Source organism: Pleurodeles waltl, chromosome 11 (genome assembly GCF_031143425.1).
Source record: "Pleurodeles waltl isolate 20211129_DDA chromosome 11, aPleWal1.hap1.20221129, whole genome shotgun sequence".
Lineage (NCBI taxonomy): Eukaryota > Metazoa > Chordata > Amphibia > Caudata > Salamandridae > Pleurodeles > Pleurodeles waltl.
The window spans coordinates 378,431,354-378,448,433 of NC_090450.1; the positions used below are offsets into that span (position 1 = coordinate 378,431,354).

General features: G+C 41.1%; 1 protein-coding gene across 11 annotated transcripts in view; it reads right to left on the reverse strand.

The window, feature by feature from the left end:
• PXYLP1 (2-phosphoxylose phosphatase 1) overlaps window positions 1-16,386 on the reverse strand; it is an 807,084-nt gene extending 790,698 nt beyond the window's left edge. For 6 of the 11 annotated variants that reach the window (XM_069213691.1, XM_069213684.1, XM_069213694.1 and 3 more), the window contains exon 1: window positions 16,261-16,386. The gene's annotated coding sequence lies outside the window, so the exon portion shown is untranslated. The remainder of the gene's footprint in view (window positions 1-16,260) is intronic. The other 5 variants (XM_069213692.1, XM_069213685.1, XM_069213690.1 and 2 more) reach the window with 2 other exon arrangements.
• Window positions 16,387-17,080: the final 694 nt, after the last annotated feature.

Below are 17,080 nucleotides of genomic sequence, written 5' to 3' on the forward strand. Positions count from 1 at the left end.
AGCACCCCAAGTATTATACCATATCCAGAAGTGAAACTTACAAACCCAATCACAAGATTGTACCAATACAATGTCTCATGCTACCTTGACACATTATAATGACTTATACACCTGGGGTAAATCAGAAATTTCATGGCTAGAAAGGACTCCTTTATGTGGCACAATCACTGCCACTTACATTCCCCACTGTGATCCTAGACCAGATCAAAAATAAGCTGTTATTGTTTGGAGGGATCCTCCCCCTAGGGTTCCAAGCGCTACATTGTATAAATCCACAGCTGATGTAGGGCTTGGGATCCCAAGCATCCAATGCTATATTATGGTGGCATAGCTTTGCCTGGCTCTCAATTGGAGCTATAACACAAGCAATTCTCCCCTGTTCCTCTGAAGGTCCTGCTGTAGCTTCCACGATAGGCATGGCCTGCCAACTGCTTTCTGTTCCTCATACACTACTAGAGTACTGGCAAATTGTAACTCAGAAAAAGTGATCCACTTTGTTCTCATCGCCAATGACCCCAATCATTCATAAACCAAACTTTCCACTGGGAATGAAGAATCAGGTTTTAGCTTGCTGGAATGAGAAGGTCCTCCCCCGCCTTCGGTAACCTTTACTGCGATGGAGAGCATGTCTCTGAGACATGCTACTGAAAGAGTGGGATTTACAAAGGGAGGATGAGTATCGCCTAACACAATTGCTCCCTGAGGCAGGTATCAGGGAAGTTAAGGACAATGCTAGCAGAGACAAAACGACCATAGAGCAACAATTTGTGGATCTGGGGGGAAAAAATAAATGAAATAAAAATAAACGCACATAAGGGTAATACTCTGTTGCAAAGGTTAATCTCTAACCTTGGCGTTATCTCAAAACTTAGCCACACAATGGCATGGGAAGATGATGCGAGACAGGAAATCATGGAAGTTGTCTGGGAGTGGGTATGGGCTGTGCTGCAAAATCAACCATATGTACTTCACAAAGAAAATGCCTATAAACTACTTACTAGATGGTATCTCTCAAAGTCTGAAGGCCCGAATACGTGATGGAAGGGTTGTGGGGGAATGGTAGGCCTTTTTCCACACGTGGTGGTCTTGAGACTATGAACAGGAATACTGGACCTACATACTATCTCATATTTGCACCATTTTACGTGTCTCTCTCCCACTGGACCCTTTAGATGTTCTACTTGGCGCTCCGGGTTTAAACAGCATCTTTCCCTTATTAACACAACTGAAAAACTAATCATACATTTATTAACAGCTGCGCAGCTTGCCTTTGACTAATTCTGGAAGCAGACAACTATCCTGCCTGTGCATGTTTGGTGGGGCAAGTTATGAAATTTTTACACTACGGACAAATGAACTACATTAGTGCACAATCGAGTAGACAAGTCCACAAAAACATTGCTTCCCTTTCAGGCGCACATGAAGCGAGACTGCGCTATGGTGTTGACTCACGCTTGTTCCTAACCTGATATGTAGGGCAAACCTACACACACTGCCATCACTATATTCAGACTCCTCTGACCATAATACTCACGAAAACACAAACCCACGCTAATCTTTACGGCCTCCATAGGGGTAGGTGGGCCTCAGGCACTGGTGTTCCTACTGACTTTGTGAAAGAAGATTATTTCTTCTCTCCAGCTATTACTCTGCAACTGTCTACTGTTCTTTATTCAATGCAATCTTAATGCACAATGAAAACTTTAAATAAAGTTGTTAAAAAATAAAAAGGAGGAGGGACTCAGCAGAGATTTGCCCTGGCTGAAGGACCTACGTAAGAACATTGATAGCTGGAGGTCAAAGACTTCAGCTGCCCTACGCATTAGGATAGCGTAGGACACTCTCTTCTAAGTGGCCTGACCAGGGGTTGAGAGGAGTCCCGACTCAAGAGTATGTGTCAAGGCCACTAGCCTGTTGAAGCTCATCGTACCAATTCTCCTCAAGGTATGGCCGGCCAATCTCATCACGGGCGTCATATTTGTTACTTGAATCTGTGCTCAACAGGAAATGCAGAGTATGTGTTCTCCCTTGTGAAGGCTTGGGTGGAGGAAGCGGCGCCTTGAGAGAGGTCTGGAGCAGCATTAAACAAGGTTGCACCAGCACTGACTTGAGTCAGGGAATAAAATAGGTACCTTGTCTTCCTACATCAATGGAGTAGGCAGCAGCGTAGAAGTTTCAGGGATTAGTGTGGATCTTGGTATCGGGATGGAGCCAGAATGTAGTGGGATCAATGAGTCCAATCAGTACAGAGGGCAAATCCATCAGTGGTATTCCACATGGAGGGCCTCTCTGCTCTGTGGGCCAAAACGCATGCCATCGGGTGTCAGCAAATATCTAAAGAACTCTGTTTTGGCATGGTGGATAGACCTGGAAGCTCAGGTTGTGCCAGAACAAGTTGAGAGATAGGTTCTGAAGTCGAAGAACAAGATCAAGACGTACAGTGAATCCCCTGCACCATCTCAGAAGAGCGTGGAATGGCAGAAAGGGGCTGAGTCCCACTTACATTTCTAATGTTTTTTCTTCAACTTACCCAATGACAGTGATTGAAACGAACACTAACCCCCTTTCCACCTACCGGAATGACTCCAAGGCTCAATAAAATCCACTCGCATTGGCAAGTCTTATTTGATCAGGTGGAGCAATTTTTAATACTTACTCGTCCCTTCTGGCAAGTTGACACTGAACAGGTGTTCTGTTCAGCTGAAAAGTGGAGGGGCAATAAAAGATGCTTTTAATCTTGTTTTTAAGGTCACATTTGCTTTGTGTTCACAGACAGAGGTCAAAAGTCAGTTTTTCTTACAATTAATATTCCTTCTGACTTCAGAGTTCCAGGACTTTCTAAGATGAACTGTGTGACCAGCTGCTTAGAATGTAAAATAAAAGGATATAGGGAGTCAGGTTTTTCATAACGCACAACATTTAAATGACTAAGTCAACTGTGCAAACATTTCAAAATATATTTCAGTAATTGTGAAAGCCCTTTTTCTATATTTCTGAGTGATGAAAACATATTTTAATAGGATGAAAACAAATCAGAATACTTTACATGTTGATGTGCATCAACAAAGCTGCAAGGTAATGGAGAGGTTTCCGGACAATTCTTGGAAAGTTACTGTGTGCAGATGACAATATGTTACCACATCATGGTTTAATAGTATATTTATTAAAACTGAGTGTTTGAACAAACTGAGAAACACTCCTGTCCTGATGGTAACGTTGTTAATAAACTAAAAGAAGTCCTAGGTTATGGGGCTAGACCTCCTGGGTAAGTGGGCTAGATTCTTGTGATGCATGCAGCAAACTTTAGTCTACTTAATCAAACAGAAGAGTTTTTTTTGTACTGCAGAGATGCTGAGCTCACATATTTGAAGGTGCAATCATATGTGAGAATTAAAATAAAAGGCAACTCTGTAAACTATTTGCCTAGGATTACACAATTTGAGACCCGTTTACGGGTCAAGTACATTACAGTTAGGTCGAGTAGATTCTTTAAGTTACTCGACCTGCAGGTCTAGTAACATTGTTATGATTTTTCGAGCCCTGGACTCCTGAATCTGGAATGCCACAGGGACTGAACTTTTGCTGCAGTTTCAGAAAGCCTTTGCGCGTCGATGAACCCAATCACTGCAGGCCTTAGAGTTGTGACACGACCCCAGGCACCAAAGGCAACCTGATTATGGTCCATCACAAAAATATTTTTTGCAGCAGTCCCTGCAAGGTATAAAACCTGTTGTTTTGGGAGGTGACCTTTCCCTTGCATACTGTTTTACAATTTTGAAGGCGTAAAAGGTGTCGCAAAGAGACAAGAGGGAGCTCCAGATACATCAGGTGACATGGAAAGAAAGGAACTGACATCAGCACATGGGAGTGGCGACTATGTGACTCCACACTTCATTTCCAGGGCAGAGCGGCATCAATGTAGAGCTGTACAGCACCAACTACAGGCAATGAGAGGTACTGCTAAAAGGTTTCAGGATCAAGTCTGACGCCTGGGGAATAATCCAAAGGTGAAGAATCTGCAGCTATAAATCTCTATCAGAAATTGTATTTATATAGCGCTAACTAACCCTTATGAGGTGTTGAAGCCACCCAGAGACACTATGTCCACAGCCTAGAAATTTGAAGTGTCCCTCGTCTGCTTTGAGAGTAAAGATCTTCTATACAAGGTGGTAAATGGTAAATTCCAGGAGGTCATAGGGACAACTGAAATGTTACAAACCTGCAAATAAATGGAACAAATACACATTTAAAGTAAAACCTTGCATTCAATTTTGACCTGGTCTATTGTCTTAAGATTAGGTACGCATTTTGACATATGATAAACAAAATCCATTCACAGTCACTCAAAGTATAATGTTGGCAATGCTGCTCAAGTACATTGCAATGAAGAAGTGAAAATTAGAACAGCTAGAGCTTCAAATGAAAATATAAATATTTTAATACTCGCTAGCCCACTTAACTTGTGTTTGCCACTGAGAAGCACCGGTTTTTTCCCATCAGAAGTATTACTGTACCTGTCCATTTAAAGCACCGTGAATAGCTAATATGGGGCGTTTACCTTGCAAACAGACCTTTTGCAAATATTGGCATATAACAAAACCCTTCTTAACAAAACACAATAATAAAAATGCAAGTGTGGTAATGAGGTAAGCTATGGAATGTGGATTGTTGTAAGAGGGTTCTTGGTTTCGGAAAATGGACGGTTGGAGGAGACTGAGAAACAATACAGTAGAAGCCTCTGTAACCTATGCTGCTGCACTGATATATGCTAGGGTTGAACAAAGGAATATCTAATGCTACATTGTGGGGAACACTGCATTACAAAATAGGCGACGAAGGTGAAACCAATGGCGAGTTAAGCTGGTGGAGAATATTTTCAACTCCAGCACAAGGAGTCCGGAGTTGGCAACTTCAATGCGTATTTACGGCTGCCATGATACAATACGTTTGTGCCAATTAGACACACACACTGTAATAACTGTAAGTACTTTGTAGTACCTATATACTGTGGTGGCCCCAACGGTTCATCCAACAACTGCTCCTTCAGTTATTCAAATGTTGTTGCTGAGTTCCAGCTTGGTTAAAGGTGTGTCTCAGGGATGTCAGTGCGCAAGATGTTTTAGCTCTTAGCAGCAGTGCACGGCAACGCCAGTGCATTATGTATTAATGCGCCACCATCTTGGGTGCACTTACGTTACATTTGACAGCTGTCTCAACGATGTGCGTGGATGCTGAGAACAAAGTTTAGCATTGTGAGGAAAACACATCAGAAGTGTCAAGAGGAGTTGTTGCTGACAATTTGTGAACTGGGCCAACTGTGCAACATGTATATTTTCACAGGTATTTTTTGACAGCTTTATTATCTCTATCTGCAATACTTCTGGGCAGTGGCAACAGTAGATGTTATATGTAAACGCCCATTAACCAATTTTGTGAGCAGCTCTACTTGTTATTCAGCGCACTAGCGAGAAAGCAATGGTTATGGAGAAATTTTCCAGCAACTTAGGGCACAAATCTCATCATTAGTAAACCAATAACTCTGGTTTTTGAGCTACTTATTGTTACAACGGAAGTTCAAGAACTCTCTACAGCGTGCCGGTTAACAATACATGTCTCTAATCACTAACACATATGTGTGCTCATAATGCATTGAATTTATCCACACCACAAGTGTTTTTGCTTGCCAAATAGGAACCTTGTATGCGATGACAAGACTGGAAAGATTACTGTTGTAATTATATCGATACATTTGAGGTCGAAGAGTTTACACCGGAACAGTTTGTAATGGAAAAGAAGAAAAAACTTATTTTACATTGTTTAGGTCCAGAAGGAGTAAAAATGTATAATCAGATTGAGAGAAAAGTTAGACAAGATGGTGTTGGGGATATTTTCACGCATGGGCTAGAAGATTTAGGTGCTCATTTTTCATCTGCAGTGTATGCTGCAGTTGACAGATACACATGTTTTCAGCACAAGGCAAAAATGAGCGTGGATGACTATGTTGTCGCGATTAAACATTTAGCAATTACTTGGAGATTTGGGGTGTAGTAAATACTTTATTTCGGCTGAAAGCCATAAAAGTGCATGTCACAATTAATAAATAAAATAACATAACATCATACACATGCTTAGGATCGTATACATTTTTTTACAATTCCCGATATCAAATATTTACACTAAAAAATCCACAGTAACTTCTATATGCCTCTTAAAATGTTAAACCAGAATCTTATAATACACTGTATATCTATTTAGACCAGCATATTTACTGGATCTTTTGGGTACTAGCTCTTAATCTAAGTCTCTATGCCCACTGCAGGTAGGGAGAAACTGCTAACACTATTACTTTTTGTGTTTCACTCTTTAGAATTCGTAGCATTTCCATAGATTGTCTCCCACCCTAAAGTTTACAAAGTGGTATTATCTACTTTTTCCGAGCCTGGGCATATAGAGGACGAAAAAAAGAAAAAAAGTGTGCCTCGAACTCACTATGCATGAGACAGCGTGGACAAGAAGTTAGTTCACAAGCTTCTTTGTCCCAATTTGCAGTAAATGTTTTTAGGGGAAGAGCCCCACATCTGAACAGGACAGGGAGTCGTTTTGCTTGGAAGGGAGAAATTCTATCTACATATGGTTCCCATTTAGGGATGCATTTATGTGAAAAGAACTCCACTGCCAGACTCCCATTCGTCTGTTCAATCCAAGCCCTTAATGCAGCGTAATCCCAGTATTCCCTTTTCAATTTCTGGATGACATATTTTCACATTGACCGAGGCCTACTCCACAATCCCTCCATTATTAATGTCACTTAGTTGTTTTACATGTTTTAACCAGGGTGTTCGTGCTTGTGGCATTAGAGACACCAATTCGGCTATCTATTTCCTATAAGGGGAAGATTCCTCAAATGACCACATTCTTACCCAATACACAAGGGGTTTCAAGGCAATCGAATGGTAAATCCTATTTAAGGACAGGTCGTATTTCAATGATAAAAGAGGTACACTCCTAGGAAGATCAAACAAAGACCTAACAAACTTATTTTCTGTGTAACAGCAATGTTACATTTGAATAACCCCATATCTCTGCCCCATATGTGGCTGCTAACACAGCCGCAGCCCTATATACTTTAAGAACAGGCAACACTGAACCCCCTGCAGTTGTTTTATATCTTCTCCATATGGCCATTGCCCTAAAGAAAAAAATGGTCTTACTTTTGTCTAATTGTGGTATTATCTGCAACCTTACCCCCAAATAATCAAAGTTTTTAACTCGTTCAAGTGGAACACCACAAATTGTCACTATTTCTAAAGTACCGATGCACGTTGAATAACAAACTTGGACTTTGACTGATTTATTTATAATCCCCTTTCATTGCAAAATGCTGCAAAAGTGTCCAGCTCACATTGTAATCCCAAAGGCGTTCTAGATATTACAGGCGTGTCATCCACAAACATGAGAAGTAGAACAGGAGCCCCAGTAATTTTAGGCGCATCGTGTCTGCACTGCAACTGCGCTGTTTATATACAAACTGAATAGTGATGGTGCGAGCACACACCTTTACCTAACTCCTTGTTTTATGGGGATCCTAAATATAAGGTCCCCTCCACCGCTCCATCTAACTTCTGCATGGGTCTCATGGGGGCAAAGATATCAAGATCCACAAAAGGTTGCTAGGAATGCCATAGGCTTCTTAAAACCCCCGTAGGGCATCTCTCAGTGCCAGATCAGAGGCCGCTCCTAAATCTATAAATGCAACGTATAAGTGGTCCTGCCTCAGATTCATATCTCCAACAAATGGACATGAAATTTTAAAAACTGATTGCGGGTGCTAATTTTGACCCTAAAACCTGCCTGTTCCTCTGCAAGGATCAAATTGTTGTCAAGCAAGGATTGAAGTCTAGCTAGGACCTGCCTGCAAAAGATTTTCAGGCTGGTGTCTATTAGGCTTATGGGTCTATAGTTAGCCGGCCCATCCCTATCCCCCTTTTTATACAGGGGGATTATGAATACCCTCACGCCTCAGAATAGCATTACTGAGGGAGTTGAGATAGGGAACCCAAATGTCAGGTTGGGAGAAATACAAATCGCAGGGGATGCCATCAAGTCCAGGGGACTTTTCATTTGTTTTAGGTCGTTGGCTGTTTCCGTGAGGGTAAACGTCATTGCCTCCCTCCCTCTGTCGTCAAGTAAACAGACTGAACATGATAGATCACTGTACTTACTTAATAAAATGCAGTTGTGTTTCGGCAAACTGCACTTTATATTACACCACTGTGTAAAAACCCTCAAAGTTGGTCATCCATTTTTTCTGGGCAAAAATACTGTTTCTAAGTAGCTATCTGTAGTATGCTATCTTTCCAAAAGACGTTTACAGAAAGCTTTTGCATCACCAAGTTTAAGGGCTTCTGTGAATTCCTCACTCTGTTCAGTTTTTCATTGTTTCTTTGCCTCTGCCAAAACGGCTTTATAGGTCTTCCTACCTGTAACTATTTGTGCCTGACAGTCTGACTTAACAGCTTCCAGAAGACTTTCCTTGGCAGTCCGGCACTTTCTAGTGAACCAGCTAGGGGGCAATTTTGGACAGGCTCTTCTCGTCACTGTTTTTGTAAATAATTTACTTATTTGACTCTTCAGTTGAGCATGCAAATCGGAAAAATTTGTACTTCCCTTATTTTCATTAACTTAATGAAGAAGTATATCTTCGAAAGGACTATAGAATGTCGAAATCATACTGTTATTCATAACTGCCAACCACTTTAGATCCCTCCTATACGTGGTAACATGGACCATATCAACATTAATACTTGATTTCAAATTTGTGGTTTTAAAAGCACGAGAATCCATCATGACACCTAATGCATGGTGGTCACTATCTGCTCTTGTAGTTATCTCCATTTCCACTAGGAAAGGCCACAAGTTTTTTTCCCAAAAAGATACAGTCTATATGACTTGTTATCACCCCGCTTTTGAAAGTTGGAAGCGGGGGGGGGGATTAGATTTAGTATTACTATTTATTTTCATGCCATAAGCTACAGCCAAAACAGTTAGTTGTAATGCAACATTAGATATATTTTTCCCAGCAGCATTTAAAAGCCGAAGTCTAGATGTTAAGGCATTAAACTCAATCTTATCCATCCGCAAAGCTATTTGTGCGTTACAATCTCCAGCTATAATTTTTGCAGCTCCCCATGTAATTTACCAAGCATGTCCAAAAGTTGGTCCACCGTGGTGGAAAAACAACTTGAGGGAACAGATCTTACATATATGTTCACAATAGCAATGTACCTAGTGGCTTGCTTAGTGAATATGCTTATTCCTATACCCAGGAGATCTCTGCTCTCCAACCGAACAACCTCTACTCTGGGGGAAAAGGCCCAGCCGTAGCCAGATCAAAAGGGCCTCTGAGGCCATTCCTGCAGTCAAGGAGATGGTGTTTTTTAGTAAAGGTCATAAAGCCTGGCTTCTGAACTGGATCAATGGCCTATATCTCCTGCAAGAGTATTATATGATGCGAGTCTATAAAGCTTCCCCATTCAAGGTCTGCAAGTTTAGCCCTTATCCTAGCAAAGTTCCATGACAATATTCTTGAACAATCAACTTCTGCAGTGTTCATTCCCAATTTGTCAACATCAGCTTTACTCTGGCTCTCCAAATGTTTTTGACTAAGCCAAGCTGGTTGAGATTTTAAGATGGCTTCTGGGGGGATTTCACCCTGGCTTGTGGTCTTCACGCTTAACGTACTTTCCACTCTCTATCCAAAATCATTCTATGGGATGGCCCTACATTACTTGTATTTCCCTTTTGTCAGTCAACTTCCTGCTGTCTGTCTATCCAACCATGTATAAAGTTGATGGCAGGTCGGGGTCTAATCTCGTTTGGGTCACTAAGCTTTATTTTTATTTGCAACATTTTAGCAGGCTGGAATTTCAATTCAAGCAATATTAGTCCTTCCACCAAGAACTGGGACCTTAGTTTGAGCCCTATTATGTCATGATAGCTATTAGTATTGCTAAGATGCCTTGCATAGAGGATATCTTCTCTTATGACAGACCTGCAGCGTCTAGAATGTCTTATCCAATGAATTGCTTTATTAATGTGCACTTCTTGTGATTACCTCCCAACAAATGACAATTTGGGAATGTAAATATCATATTGAGCTTTATGTTCTTTATTCGCCTGCATTCTTCCATTACCTGAGTGGCTATTTCCCAAGTGTATTTGCCGCTGATCCTACTGCAAGTTACTCTGTCTCTTTTCCCTATATGCGTTACCCTGGCCCATGGACGTGTTTTCCCCTGTGTTCCTGGTTTCTGTCAAGCCTTCTTTGCTACGCTGTTGCAATCAGTGCGAATGGCCAAATTCTCATGCTGATGTACTCTAATAGGTATGGGTTGATTTATGGAGATTGGTCCTGACCTACCACTTGAGTCTTCCCTTGTCTTGTTCGTTTTCATGACCAATGTGGTTAATTTGTCCAATTTCCCATTTAGCTTGTCAGGCAGCCGGCCTATGCAATCTCATAGCAGCATTATTTCATCCTTTAAGGACTATCTGTTCAATTAGGGGAATACTTTCTCCATTAAGGAATGGCCTGGGTTCAGCAGTGTCCGCCTCATTGGACTCCAAGCTATTCAATACCGTCTTTCTATTGGCACATTCCACAGTATTAGCTATAGATATTAGAGATGTAGATTGCTCAGACACACAATCAGAGGATAATAATTCAATGGGGGTCGGGCTGGACAATGGAGGGGGCACATTCCTGCTTAAAAGGGCCTTGCTGTTGGAGTTTGGGATCCCCACCTTTTTGGTTTGCTTCAGAAGGGGCCTAATGCCCTTATTGGCTGGCCCATTTATTTTGCCCTGAGATGCAGTCTCTTTAGCCAGATTCCCATGATGTCTATCTTTAATAGTCAAGTAGCTCTTCCACCTCCTCGATTAACTTTTCAATCTCAACCAAAGTACAGTTCTCTGAAGCATGTCTAGGGGCTTTCTTCACACTCCCTGAACCCAAAGATCCAGCCACTGCTTTCCGCTTTACCATGGCAATTCCCTTTCCTTTGAACAACTGCACTCTAAGTAACAAATGTGACATACATAAATAAAGTACAGTTAAACTCCTGATCCTATCCGTATAGGTTTAGGCAATAATATTCTAAAGTCAACGCAAACTAAGAAAAAGAACACCAAACTAATATATTAACTTGTTTCAGTTCTACTGGGCATTCCGGGCCAGCTATGAGACCTTTAAGTCACGCATCAGGCAGGGCATGTACTTAAGATATGGCAAGGACGAAGACTAGGAATTGGGCTGAGTACAAAGCAACGTGAGCACAGGAACCCAATTTCATAAAACTTCAGGTGCTCCAAGTGCTACCTGTGGTCAACGAGACTGGGGGACCAACTGACCACGGATGGTGACCCTGTCCTGGCTCTTTCTGGTGCTGATGGGCACAGGATGGGCCCACCCTTGGCCTGGGCTTTGCCCAGGCCTGTTTGCGTCCCTCGCAGTGGGGGAAGAGAATGCGTTTTATAGCGCCAACAAAGCACTGCAAGGTAATCTAATCCTGGGGCCGCCTCCTGGGACCCAAGAATGCTGGAACCTGAAGTCCCCCTGCTGCCTCCACTTAACACGCTGTCTTGCGCAGCAGGGGAAGAGAGCACGCTTCACAGCTCTAACAAAGCACTGAAGGTGAATCTAATCCTGGGGCCACCTCCTGGGACCCAAAGATGCTGGAACCTGAAGTCACCCTGCAGCCTACAGTTAAGGTGCCCCACACAGCAGGGCAAGAGAGCGCATTTAATAGCCCCCAACAAAGCATTGCAGGTTAATCTAATCCTGGGGTGGCCTCTTGGGACCGAAGGATGCTGGAACTTGAAGTCCCCCTGATGCCTCCAGTTAACACGCTGATTTGAAGTGTTACAAGAACTCATTCAAGACCAAATTATAATGCATGCTAGTAACCCTAACATTCAGGACAAGTTACGAGTAAATGGGGAAGATCCTTTGAAGGAGGTCATAACTTTGGTGAAGAAGGTGGAATTAATAGGCAGGTATGAGAAAGCTGTGTTGGAGGAGTCTCAAGCTCATAGTAAATTGGTTAATATTGTGAAGGCTGCAAAGAAGGGTTGGATGAGTAAATACTCTACCAAAAGCACAAGCCGGTTTACATCCACTGCAGTAAAAGTGGCGCAAAGAAGAAAGATGATGATAATACTAGGAAATGTTATAGATGTGGTAGTGTAGAACATTTGGCTTATTATAAAAAAATGTCCAGCACACAATCAAAAACGTTCCAATTATGGCATATTGGGACATTACTCTAGATTATGTAAAAGGAAAAAGGATGGTAAGCTAAAATGTATCCAGAAAGAAGATAACGAAGTCTGATCAGCAGGGAGAAGATTCCCATTCTAATAGTTTGTTTTCTATTGGGTATGATATACTCAGCATTGAAAGGACTTAGAAAAAAGCCAGTGTGTGAATTATTAGATGGTGGGGTTGCAGTTAACGTTGTGGTTGACTCTGGCTCGCCATTTACCATAATTAACAAAGGTGTGTGGGATGATTTAATCTGAAGTGTTACTGATAGTACATTACAAAAACCATATGTCAAAGCCAGAACATATACAGGAGAAAACAGTGATCTAATTGGTTTCAGAATATCAGAGTTTGCATTTAGAGAAAGGAAAGCCACATGCAAATGATATGTTTATGAAAAAGGTTAATCTGTGCTAGGGTGGTTTGATTAAGGAAAATTGGGAATCATTTTGAATCCCTGCAGTGCAGAACCAGTGTTTACAGTACAGATGGAAAAGGATATTAGTGAAGCAGTACTAGGTGAATTTCCCAGTGTATTTTCAGGAAGTGTGGGGCTGTTGCAGGATTTAAGCCATAAAATTGAGTTACTATCGTTGGCCACACCTTGCATACATAAAGTGACACATATTCCTTTCTCCATTAGAGAAGAAGTTGCACGTGAATTTTAAAAAATGGTTGAGAAAGGTATTATTATAGAACAAGTTGAATCTGCTGAATGGATTTCGCCTTTAGTCGTTGTTGGGTCTAATAGGAAAGTCAGATTATGTATTGATCTGAGAGAAGTGAATACAAATATACTGGTTGACCAATATCCGTTAGCTAGGGTCCATGAAATGGTAGCAAATACCAGAGGTGCTCAATGGTTTTCAATGCTTGATTTTAAAAGCAGTGTACCCCCAAGTGCAATTACATCCAGAATGTAGGAAATATACAACTTTTATAACACCTATTGGTTGTTTTCAGTTTTTAAGAGTACTGTTTGGACTGGCATCGACTGCTGCCCTTGTTTAACATCTTATGAGCAATTTGTTTGATTGTGTAGATAATTCAGGATGACATTCTTATTATGGGTGAATCAAAACAGAAGCATGACAATAAACAGACAGGTTTTGAATATTTTAGAGCAAAAATTACTTAATGTGGAATTTGAAAAATGCTAATTTGCCAAAGAAGAGGTAACATATTTAGGCCATAACATTAGTAAAGGATTCAAACCTAAGCAGATGCTAGTTGACGCAATATGTAATGCTACATCACCATGAAACAAGAATATCAGAGCATCCTTAGGCATAGCAGAATTTTAATCAAAATGTGCATGTAATTTTGCTGGGAAAAAAAGAAAACTTATGCGATTAGGAACTTACTTAAAAACAGTCTCACGTTTGTTTGGGCGGAAGAATGTCAAAGGGGGGTTACCAATTTCAAGAAGGATATTTGCAAAGTACCATATTTGAGAAGTTTTGATCCCAAGTATAACATTTGCATTACTATTGACACAAGTAATAAAGGCTTGGGCTGTACTCTCTCAAATTGGCAGACATGAAAATGAATGGACTATAGCGTTCATTGGCAGAAAAGAGATAGACTGTCATCGAAATAAAGACTCTAGCTTGTGTGTGGGGTCTAACCCACTTTCGACAGTATGTGTGGGGGTTACAATGTTTTACTGAAAACGGATCACAAAAGTTCTAACTACTACATGGTTACAAACAGCGTCCCCACGGTTAGCACGCGTGTATCAAATTACAAAGAAGAGTATTATATGGTATGAAAAATAGAGGTGCGGACTTCTTAAATTATATGCCACTTCCAGCTGATGACAATTGTGAATATTTAGTTGACAATGTGCTGCAGGTGTCTTTGATGGACGAAATGGAGGGGGACTGACATGGATGAATGGAAGAAACATATGAACAAGGATGGAAGTATTCAACATTTTTTTTTGTCAATAAAGGATGGCCAGGGAAAAGAAAAATTGACAATATTTTGTATATGCTTCGGGAAGTACGACATGAATTGAGTGAAGAGAACGGAGTTCTACTCAGGAGTGGGAGATTTCTACCACCAAGTGGGTTACGCTAAAGAATACTGGAATGTCATGAAGGTCCCTTAGGTATCTCAAAAATGAAACAAAGGGTTAAGCACAATTATTGGTGGCCAGGTGCAGATAACAACATTGAAAGATTGGTTAGAGAATGCATAAAGGGCAACAGTTCTGATAAGACATTAAAATCGTATCACCCACCATTATTACCCATATTATGCCTTTCAAGAAAATTGGAATTGATATCATGGGTCCAATAGAGTATAAGAGGCAGAAAAAAAGTACATTATTGTAGTAATGGATCATTCTACCAACGCCCGAAATAGACAGTTAGAAAACCTAATACTGAGCATAGCATTTTATTTTTAAATAAAACCTTCTTTCAGTATGGTTCACATAAATGGAACATTTCAGATAATAGTCCACAATTTGTGTCACATACGTTTAAAGTTTTTTTTTTTTTGGAAAGGAATGGGATAGCCCACAAAACTACATCAGTCTATCATCCCAATGGTAATGGCCTGGTGGAGCGGTTTAATAGAGCACTTATGGGCTCTATACAGATTGCAGTTAGTAAAAATAACCTGAATTGAGAGACTTAACTTTTCAAAATGTTGTGGATTTACAGGATTGCTCCCAGTGTTTGTACTGATAAAGTCCTTTTGTTCTTATGAGGGGACAGGAACCAATGAGTAAAGACATAGCCAGGATGCCTACAGCCAAATTGGCTGGCTGTGTGAGAATGTAAAAAGAAATTTATGTTTGGCTAAACAAACTTACGTAAAGTATCATGACAGGCAACAGGGTATGACATAAATTTCAGTAGGAAATTGTGACTGGGTGAAAGTAAAGAAGGAAAAGACTGTCCAGAAAGGGGAGAGTAGATTTTCTGAACTCAAGTTTGGCCTTTAAGCAGATTGGCCAAATATAAGTACACTACACTAGCAATTAATCTGGCTGGAGCAAGGAATGTAAGGTCAATAGACAAAAGTATGATTGAATAGATGATATCATGGCTTGTAAGGATGTGGCGGGAAGGGATGTAGGTACTAATAAATTAAGAGTAGATAACCAAGAGAGGGCTGTGGACAATGACAGACCCCCAAGAGATAATAATAAACCAAAGAATCAACGTGTAGAAGAAAAGTCTGCTAACCAAAAAAGTACAATATGTTATATGCACATAGTAGTATGCCACGTAGATATAAGAAATGTGTCAACAGAACATTGTAGGGAATTTATGCATAAGGTATTGTATTCATAGTATTAAATGTATTGATTTGGCCTTAACTATGATTGTCTATGTATATATATATAGTTTGTGTAAAAAATTGATATGTGCGGTAATGAGGGAAGCTATGGAATGTGGCTAATGGAATGAATATTGTGTAGAGGGATTATTGGGTTAGAAAATCGGACGGTGACTAAGCAGCGTTACAGGAGAAGACTCTGCAACCGCTACTTCATCGATATATATGCTGGGGTTGAATAAAGGAATAGCTAATGCTACATCGTGTGGATCATTGCATTACGAATGGGGGTGCCTAAAAAATTGGGATGAGTGTAGGTTGTCCAGTATCCAAGCTTTCTGTTGAGGCCTGCTTACTGGTCTCTCACACTGCTACACCCCGCAATCATTGCTTCTGCAGTCGGCGTCCCGCTCACGATTTTGCTGGGAGTAAAGGTACTTGCAATACACCTTCCCGCGAATGGCGATCACCACGCTTCTAGAGTAGATTCCGATCGTTGTGGGTATCCGACTCATTTGGTGTATAGGCTATATTTTTAAAACTATCCACAGTCAACGATCGTCGGTACACTCATCATGAAGCGGATCCACGAGGGACAGAGAAATTCAATCAGATGCCCATCTCAGTCCTCGTACCCAACCTACCTGAACACTGTGTACCTCCGCCAAACCAGCCGCTGTCCCGCTGTGAGTCAAGGAACCGATTCTTACTAGTCCCGCCCACCGGTTTCCATAGCACTACGCTCGCATGCGCGCGCCTTCTTTCTTTCCTGCTTCCACGTCCGTGAGAGGCGGGACAGCCACCTTGTTGAATCCTTGTAGTTATGCCATTCCCGGATGTTGTAAGGAGGTTAAAAAGTTTCTAATGGCGTTCCCTATACGCATATACTGATGGTTTAACAGATCTGAAATTGACAACACGTTTTAAATTACGCTGCTTTTACTTCATTGAGCATGTTTATATGCAATTCAAAAGTTCGTTGATACACACGTTACACACCACCAAGCACCCATATGCCGTTCCCGTACCGCCATAGTGCTCGATGATGTTCTTCACGAAAGTGCCTCGAGCAAGCCAGAGGTCTGATTATGGGAGCTTTCACGTGAAATGACTTCGGAGTGGGGCAGGTACAATAAAAAGTGTCCATTTTAATTATGTCGTGTTACACGTATTCTATGACTGGACCGAAGGCTAGAATGACCAGAATTTTAAGGGCAAAACCCGGGACATTTCACAAAAAAAATAGGAGGACTACAATGTTACTTCAGACTAGTGAACAGAATGACAGCCCTCATCACCACGGAATTACTGAAGAGGCACTTAGAGCATAAATAAAATGCATTTTTTAAAGCCAGTTTCATGCCTGTAAATTAAATTGTTTCTGATAACACCTGCTAACTATCTCTTCTTTGAAAAACAAAAAAGATCACTGTAGGAGGCTGGTCTGGCTTTTAGTGGGTACCA